Consider the following 9,678-nt stretch of genomic DNA (forward strand, 5'->3'; position numbering starts at 1 on the left):
AATACTGGGCTTACCTATAACTCTCTATTTTGCTAAGTTCCATGTACCTATACAAAACTCTCTTAAAAGACCCTATCGAGTCTGCTTCCACCACCGTCTCCGGCAGCCCATTCGACGCACTCACCACTCTCTGAGTAAAAAACGTACCCCTGACATCTCCTCTGTACCTACTACCAAGCACCTTAAATCTGTGTCAACCATTTCAGCCCAGGGAAAAAGCCTCTGACTATCCACTCGATCAATGCCTCTCATCATCTTGTCGTTATACGATAACTCTCTGTCAGGTCATATTGGGAGGAAAATAGACCGAATGTTCAGTTCGCAGGAAACTGGTTGACAGTCCACAGATTCAACGGGTTTAAACATCCAGGCCCAGTACAGCGTCCCACTGTGAAAAAGCGGCTCAATAATAGGTACACCAGTTTGTGTACCTCTGGGCGGGATAGACGGGTTAAAATGGTCAAGTGGAGATATATCTCGCAGGTCAGGACGACAGATGAACATCCATGAATACAGCCTAACGAGATAGTGTTACTCCAGAAAGAAGGTGCAAAACGCGGAACAAAGCACAAATAATATGGATAAAATAGAAAAAAATATACCAACGCAGTTTGAGACATTGGGTCAACTCAATACCACTGATATCTGATGTCGACAACAACAGAGCCTGTCTTCTGCCGAGCGAACACTGGGGGGCAGCACAGACTCCGGCCCGGAGGCCACGCCAAATCAGCCTGCCGTGCGCAGCTCCTCCACTTCCTCTGCCAGCGACCGGCTCTCACAGTTTACACCTCAACATGAGTTGAAATAATATCTCAGCGGGAATTTTTGCCATAGAAGGTAGGTGGTGTGGGCATTAAACTAGAGATACAGGGGGGTGAAAACCGTAAGGACATCACCCATAGAAGAATGCTTTTTGGAACAGATGTCGTTAAGTTCTCAGACGAATTCAGGAGGCAAAAAGATGAGCCTGTTGGGACTCACATTCTGAGCTGCCTACGTTTCAATGCAGAAAGTGTTGTCCGAAAGGCAGATGAGCTCAGGGAGGGAGTCAAAGTCTGGAAGTATGGCATTGTAGCCAATAGTGAGACTTGGTTGCAGGAGAGGCAGGACCGTTAACTTAATATTCCTGTTTTCGTCTGTTTTAGTCGTGCTAATGATCAAAGAATGCAAACGTGAGGGGCAGCTTTACCTTCAGGGAAAATGTCACGGCGATGCTCAGTCAGGACAGTCGAGGGAACCCGGCCCGGTGAGGTTCTTTTGGGAAGTAGTGAGGAATAAGAAAGGTATGAACACGATCATGGGGCGACATTATCAATTCCCTAATAGTCCCGGGGATTCAGAGGAACAAATCTGTAGAGAAACATTAGGTTGTGATATTGGGTAATTTTAACAGGTATTAACTGTGAGCCCCATTCCGTGAAAGGACCAGTGGGGTATTTTCTCAAATGCTTTGAAGAAAGTTTCCTGAATCAGTAGGTAGATATTTCCAACCAGAGAGTGCAATACTGGATCTCCTCCTGCGGAATGGAACAAGGCAGGGGACAAAAGTTTGTGCAGTTGACCGCTTTGCATCTCGTGATGACATTGCCATTAGATTCAAGGTGATTATGGAAAATGATATTTACGACCTCGGGTTTAGTTCTAAATTGAATGAAGGCTTTCTTGGCGGCAGGAGTGATCTGGCAAGTGTGGATTCGGCCAGGTTGTTTTCTGGCGAAGATGCACCTTCTCAGTTGGAGCCCAGGCGCTGTTCCATGAGAATACTGGGAGGTGTTTGATCACAACCAACAGCGCTGGAAATGGATTTCCTACGGTTCAGCACTGAGTGCTCAGCACGAGCGCTTGAATTACAAACTTTCCGGGAAGGATTGTGAGAGGCAGAAACTGTCAGTCCCAGTCTTAAAGTGAAAGTGACAGGGAAGCACACTCCAAATGAGGCCACACCAGAGCCTTCAAATTAAATCCTTGCCCGGGAAATGAATGCGAACCTTTTATTAACCTTCCTCACCACCGAGTCCTTGAACAATCCAGCCTGGTGGTGGGAAAGGTTTTCAGTGCCCTACCAGGTAGACATTCGGAACCCGAGGACCTGCGAGGGTTCACCCACCTGAGGAATGATTCTTACATCGGCCTTCGAGACAGAGGTCACAGAAGAGAAGGGGGCGTGCAGAGCCGAACCTGGTGCCCCTCTCGAAAGTATTTTTCAACAGCAACGTGACTTTCCAAGAGAGAGAGAGAGAGAGAGAGAGAGAGAGAGAGAGAGAGAGAGAGAGAGAGAGAGAGAGAGAGAGAGAGAGAGAGAACGTTGAAAATGGTTATTATTCTTTCTGGTCAACAGGGAGGTTCACTGGCCCAGGATCTGAAGCTTGTGGGATGATGATGCCGAACGCGGATAATGGATGAGTGTTAGCGTTATGCTCCCATTCCACCCGATATCGAGCTCTCGGTTTTGACACTATCTGTGTGAGCAGTCCAGTCGTGCGGTTCCTCTTCACTCCCGACCGGTGACTGATAACTCAACATTCTTTCACTGCCCTAACCTCTCCTCTGCTACTCTTCTTCCCTCTGCTCCACATCTGGTCGCACACACATGCTGTGAAGTAGGTACAGTATTCGATACTACAGGAAGACCGAAGTGCTGGTGATGGTAAGAGGGGAGACTGTGCAAAGCGGGAGATCCGCTCTGTTTCAGAATCCATTAGCGTGTGATGGGAAGGTACGGAGGGAGATGCACTTTCTGTGTCTTACACCGGCAGTGTGTGTATGTTCATTGCTGAGTTTCTCTGTATCACTCTTTCTCACTCTCTCTCTCTCTCTCTCTCTCTCTCTCTCTCTCTCTCTCTCTCTCTCTCTCTCTCTCTCTCTGCGCCGCTCCAGACAATTCCCACCTACACCTTCTCTAGACCTCCATCATTTCCAAAGATATGTTCGCCTTTCCCCTCGCACCTGACTTACAATGGTGAGTTGGACCGATCCCGACTGCGATGATAAAAATAGTGACGAGAAAGTACGGCCATTTCACAACCTGTCTAGCGGGAGGCGCTTTTCCAGGAACCGGAATAGCCGGCCGGTTTGTTATCAGATATCCGTCAGGTGATTTCAGTGCGGGCGGGAGACATTGGGAAAAGAGAAGGTATGAGAGTTGTAGAGAAAGGGCGAGGGGTGAGTGAAAGAGAAGGCTGAGTGAAGAGGACAGTGAGATAGAAAGGGATAGGGAGAGTATGGGTCGAGCTCTGGAGCGAGCTGGGGAGAGGAGCAAAATTGAAGCAGGTTAGGGAAATTCATGGATGATAGAGAGGGGGTTTAGTATCGGGAAGTCAGAAAAAAGAATCGGAGAATAAGCTTAGACCGAGAGAAATGGACTGGGATTGAGAGGGGAAGCAGAGTGCAAGGGAAATGGAGACAGGGTGGGAGAGGCAGGAGAGGGGTGTAAGGAAAGGGAGAGAATGGGAAGGATGATGGCGTGAGAAAGAGTAATTGCGAGAGAGGGAGGGAGTGAGAAAGGGCACATGGACAGATTTGGAGAGGAGGACAGCAGCGTAAAAAGCGTAGGGAGAGAGGGGAATGTGGGTAAAGAGATGACGGACAGTGGTAGTAGAGAGAGAAAGGCGGCGATAGAGAGGGGGTGATGGCGAGAGAGTGAGAACGGGAGGGAGAAGGGGAAGAGTTAGAGGGGATTGGAGAGGGAGGGTGTGTGAGAGATGCGGATGTCACTGTCGTGGTTGGTGACTGTGAGAAGGGGTTGGGAGAGAGAGGAAGGGAAAAGGATAGAGAAACCGTGGCTGGCGGGCAGGGAAGGAGAGTGAGACAGGGAGGAAGGAGCGTAAGGATGGTGAGGGGAGGAACCGGGAGTTTGAAGGGATAGGAGAGGGAGAGGAAGTCTGATGCTGATCGGGAAAAGCGTCTGAGGAGGTAAATGGAGAGGACAGAGAGACTGCGAGGGTACAGGAGCATGTACAGGAGACTGGGGTGGTGTAGTGAATAGGAAAGGGAGGTGGAGAAGACTCCATTCAGGCCCTCACCTTGCCATGCGCCGTTCCCTGCCGGGGAAAACCTGACTGGATTTACCGAGCCTTCACAGAGAGGCAGAGACCCACAGTCAAAGACGGCAGAAGTCGAGGATAGGGTGACGAGGCAGAATTCCCCCAATTTTTAGCCAAACCGACACCTTTCCCACACCCTTTGTCCCTTCCCTCGCCACACTCCTTCTCCTTCTTTTTCAGAAGCTGCTCCTCCATCTGAGGGTAGGAGCCACGGGGTTGGGGGGAGGATTTTCTAGCATGTGTTGACCGGCCGCAGCTAATCTTTATCCGAGGCTCCACCAAGTCCCCAGGGTAATCCCACAACTATCCCTTCTCACACCCCGAGATTTTAACTCCTTCTATCCTGTTACGCTTTGCTTCTCCCTCTAGAAACATTCATTCCCTCCCATCCAACTGCTCCCTCCACTTCCCTCCCATGAAACTACAGACATCCCGCATCGCTTGCATGTTCCTCCCTACCCCTCTCTCCATTCCCACATCCATTCCTCTCTGCAGAACTATTCGCCCCTCCATTGCAAAACTCACCTCTCCTTCCCTTGCTCTCCTCACCTCTGCACCAAGAACAGCAGAGGACAATCGGAGACTCATCCTAACGCCGAAATATAAAAGAAAGGATGGGTGCCGGAGGGGGGCGTGGGTGGGGTCCCTCAGTCGGAGAGGGAGGGAGGGAAAGATGCATCCGGCGGGAATGGGTAGGAAGGGGAGTGAGGAGGGTGGGTGGGAGAAGAGGTAGAAGGAGGGGTGGGGTAACGGGAGATCGAGAGAGGAGTGTGGGAAGTGGGAAGAGGGACAGGAAGATAAAGGTGAAGGGCCGTGGTATGGACAGTGGGACGAAGCGGAAAGGAGAGGATAGGGAAAGGGAGATGAGTGGACGCAGTGACGTAACGTAGCGGGTTAGTAGTGAGGAAGGTTGAAGTACAGCAGGAGGGTGAAAGAGAAGAGGAGAGAGGATCTTTGGGAGAGGGAAAGCGGATAGTGAGAGGGAGGGTTGGAGGACGGGAGCGATATTGGGAGGGTGGAGAGAGAGGCAGGAAATGTGGGAAAGAACCAGGGTAGTAGGATGTGGAAGAAAAGGAGTGGAGTGGTGGGGCGAGAAGGGGAGGGCGACAGAAGGAGGGAGACAGATGTGGGAGGGGACATGAAGTGTACAGAGGTAAGGGAGGGGCAAGGAGGGGACGGAGATTTTGGAGGTGGAGGAGAGAGAAGGGGAGGTGAAAACCAGTTAGAGCGAGGTAGTGGGAGGGCGGAATGAGCTCACGGGATGAAAGGGATAGAGGGCGAAGGAGGGGAGGGGGAGGTCAGGCAGTTGGAAGAAGGGAGAGAGATATCGAGAGATGGCTGGAAATCCCGGGCTAAACGTTACCTAATTTACAAACACCACCTCCCCACGCGTCGGAAATGCGGAAGGGACGGGGAAATTGCCGGGAGCTGTGGTTGTGCTGCAAGGGTGGTTGGGCAGGGGTTATCTCCAGATCGGGGTGACACCAGTGTTGGTGGTGGAGAGGAGAGAGAGAGAGAGAGAGGGAGACAGATGACAGATGGGGGAGTGGGTTAAGATAAGAGTGCGGAAAGTTGGGAGAGAAGTGGGGGGGGGAAGAGAGAGAGAGAGAGAGAGAGAGAGAGAGAGAGAGAGAGAGAGAGAGAGAGAGAGAGAGAGAGAGAGAGAGAGAGAGAGAGAGAGAGAGAGAGAGAGAGAGAGAGAGAGAGAGAGAGAGAGAGATGGGAGAGATGTGTTAAAGAAAGGAAAGGCAGAGTGCGTCACTGGAAGGGGTCGTCGAGGAAACCCTGTGGGGGCACGAGTTTCGAAGGGAGGGGGCTCACTCACATCGGTGGGTTTCGAGTGCTTTTCCTGGGGCCACCCTCCCTCCTTCTCCACTTCCTTCCATTCTTTTCGTCTCTCACTCCCTCCATCGTCCACATTCCTTTTCCCTCATCCCTCCCTTTGCTCCCTTCCTTCTCTGTAACAACTCTCTCCCATTCCTATCCTCCTCTCCGCTCCTCTTAATTCATATCTCTCTTCCTCACGTTAAACGCGCCCTATCTCCTCCCCCTCTATTTCCCTGCCCATCTTCCTCATCCCCTCCCGTTCTCTCATCTCCATCACTCGTATTATCCCTTCACTCCCACCTCTCTCCCATCACTCGCCTCAACCCACACAGTTAACTGCCACCCCCTTCACTCGCCGCCCACACTCTATAACCCACTCAATCCCCCCCCCCCGCTCTTTCATCCCACTCTCAGTACTCTTCCCACCGCCACTCTTATCTATGTGGGCAACCCTCTCACACACTCTCAATCCCTCACCACGGCACCACCCCCACCCCCTGCTCTCGATTCCTCTTTATCAGCTGCTCAGCTCATGTTTGTTGGTGTCGGTCTGACTCCCTTGTCAAAACAGGCTTCCTCTGACAACGGTTACTTCCCCTCGCTGAGCTCAGAGACGCAGAGTATACTCGACAGGATGGACGACAGCGAGACTTACATGAACACGAAACCCAAAAAAATTGGCTCACGGGCTCCTTCCGGAGGTGAGTGGGGCGGAAAGACGGAGGGATGGAGTTTCAATCTGTGACTGATTCCGAGAGCGTGTGATGGACAGTATGGATGGAAACCCCTCAGCCTTTGACCCCGGGGGTTTGTGATGGCACATTCGGGAGGGAGCTTCACTCTGTGTCCGACGCCAGGACCGTGAGACACTGCAGTGGGAGATTCACTCAGCGTTTGACCCCGGGAGTGTGTGGTAGGACAGTGTGGAACGAGGGTCACTCTGTGTCTGAACCCGGGGATGGGTGATGGGACGGTGTGGAGGGAGCTTCACTCTGTGTCTGACCCCGGTAGATTTTGTTGGAACAGTGTGGAGGGAGATTGACTCTGTGCCCGACCTCAGGGGTGTCTGATGGGACGGTGTGGAGGGAGATTCACTCTGTGTTTGACCCCAGAGCTGTGTGATGGGATGATGTGGAGGGAGATTCACTTTGTGTTTGACCCCGGGAGAGTGTGCTAAGATGGTGTGGCGGGAGATTCACTCTGTGTCTGACCCCGGGAGTGTGTGCTGGGACGGTGTGGAGGGAGATTCACACTGTGTTTGACCCCGGGAAAGTGTGATGTGACGGTGTGGAGGGAGACTCACTCTGTGTCCGACCCCAGGGCTGTGTGATGGGATGGTGTGGAGGGAGCTTCACTCTATGTTTGTCCACGGGAGAGTGTGTTGGGACAGTGTAGAGGGAGATTCCCTCTGTGTCTTACCCCGGGAGTGTGTGATGGGATGGAGTGGAGGGAGAGTCACTCTGTGTCCGACCCCAGGGGTGTGTGATGGGATGGTGTGGAGGGAGCTTCACTCTATGTTTGACCACGGGAGAGTGTGTTGGGACAGTGTAGAGGGAGGGTCACTCTGTGTCTGACACCGGGAGTGTGTAATGGGAAGGAGTTGAGGGAGATTCACTGTGTGTTTGACTTCGGGAGCATGTGATGGGACGGTGTGGAGCGAAGGTCACTCCGTGTCTGATCCCGGGTGTCCGTGCTGGGTCGATGACGAGAGAGCCTCAGCCAATTTCTGAACGTGCTGTATCGTACGTGGGGCAGAAAGTCAAGACACTCTCTGTTGTCCCAGGTCCATAGAGATGGAGGTCAGTTTCATTTTTTTGCCTTGACTGTGTTCATTCCTGTCGAGAGACCGAGAGACCTCAGGACAAACTAACAGATGACCATTAAGATTCGCTGTTTGAGAATATGTCGGAGGGAGCGCGCAGGAGAGGCGAGTATGAGGAGCAATGTGTTTCGGGGGGGGGGGGGTGTGCTCAGTGAGAGTGGCGCGCTTTGGGTAGGGTAGCGTGGAGCGAAAGGCATAGTAGGGCTGTATAGAGGCAGCAGTGTGGAGTGAGGTGCAAAGAGAATGGTGTGGGAGAACGGAACGCCATGGGAGGGGCAGTGCTGTGGAAGTGTCCTGGTCGGGACGGTGGGGTGAAAGGGTGACTGATGGAGGAGCGTTGAGTAGTGCGAAAGGAGGCAGCGCTGTGGAATGGCAGGTAAATAATGAGCGCCGTGGGAAGGGTGGTGTTTAGAGAGGGGATTGAGAGATGCAGTGAAGAGGGAGACCTCTAAAATGTATTTTTAATCCCACCTCGTCCCTTCGCTCTCCTCTCCCCCTCTCACTCTGTACAAGCCTTATCACGTCCCACCTTCTCTCTCCCTTTCCCTCTCTCGCTCATTCATCTGTTTCCTTTCTCTTCTCCCGTCGATCCCGCTTTTCCCATCTCATCCACTCTCCCCTTTCTTGTGCTCACTCTTTTCCCTCTCACCATTCTCCCCATGCTGCTCTTGCTCCCCTCTAACTCCCTCTCCCTTCGCTCTCACTCCATCAAGCACTCTATCCTCCGTACCTCCCTACCCCTACCCTGTCCCTGACGGTATCTTTCACTCTATCCCCTCTCCCCGACCCTTTCCCCCTTTCCCTCCCTTTTTCCCTCCTCTCTTGCCTCCCTCGTACGCCCATTCTGCCCGCTTTCTAACTATCTCTCAGTCTCTTTCTTCCCCATTATCTCTTCCGTCTCCCATTGCTCACTTTAGCAATTCTGTCTCTGTCACCTTCACGCGGTCTCCCACTCCCGCTGTCCCTTCTGCACTCTTTCCCTCATTCTCTCACACCGTTTGTCTCGTCCAGCCTCTCTCTCCCAAACATTCACCCTTTCGTTTCTCTTCTCGCAACCCTCTGTCTCTGTTCTGAATCCTACTCTCCGCGCTGACAACCTAACTGTCCTCACCTCACTTTATCTCCTCTTTCTCCCCTGTCTCTCATTGCTCTCTGCCCCCATTCTATTCCATTTCCCGCCAATCGCCCCTTTTCGATCACCCCTCTCTTAAACACACCATCCATCCATTTCAGCCTCTCTGTCTTTGTACTCCGTTTCGCTTCCCCCGCTTGCCTTTCGCTCGTCATTCCGCTCGCTGTCCCTACCCTTCTCTTCCCTCTCTCACTGTACTCTCTTCCCTTCTCTCTGCACTTCACAGTCCCAGATTCTCTAGCACACTCACTCTTCCTTGTCTATCTCTCTCTCGCAGACCATCTGACCTCTACCTACACCGAACTGAACATTCGGAAAGTCGAACCACTCATCAATATACAAACAGGTCAGTGATGCAACAACGACGTCATTCTGGAGGGCTTACATGTCATACTCCCAAAGACCCATGAGTATAATGTATTTGTCTCCACCAATTCCCTGGCAGCTCGTTCCACAGACTGACCACCATCTGGGAAACAAACGGTTGTCAATCGGCTCATCAGTTGAATCTATTTTCTCCTCTCTCCTTAAACCTGTGCGCTCTGGTAATCGTCTGTTCAGGTCTAGGGGAAATAATAAAGCCCATTCACTCTGTTTGTGTTCCTTGTGGCTTTATATACCCCCTAAAGGTCACCACTGCGCTACAAGGAATAAAGGTGCAATCAAACCAACCTCCTTCGCTAGCTCTGTCCCTGGAGTCCCGGAAACGTCGTCGTAAATCTCCCCGTAAATTTCCAGTTCGATGGCATTTTTCAGGGAACAGGACGACCAACACTGAACACCATCCTCCACGTGTGACCTCACCGACGTCCTGTACAACTGCAACATGGTCACCTGACTCCTGTACTCAA

This window comes from Hypanus sabinus, unplaced genomic scaffold (assembly GCF_030144855.1).
Source record: "Hypanus sabinus isolate sHypSab1 unplaced genomic scaffold, sHypSab1.hap1 scaffold_513, whole genome shotgun sequence".
In the NCBI taxonomy this organism is placed as follows: Eukaryota; Metazoa; Chordata; class Chondrichthyes; order Myliobatiformes; family Dasyatidae; genus Hypanus; species Hypanus sabinus.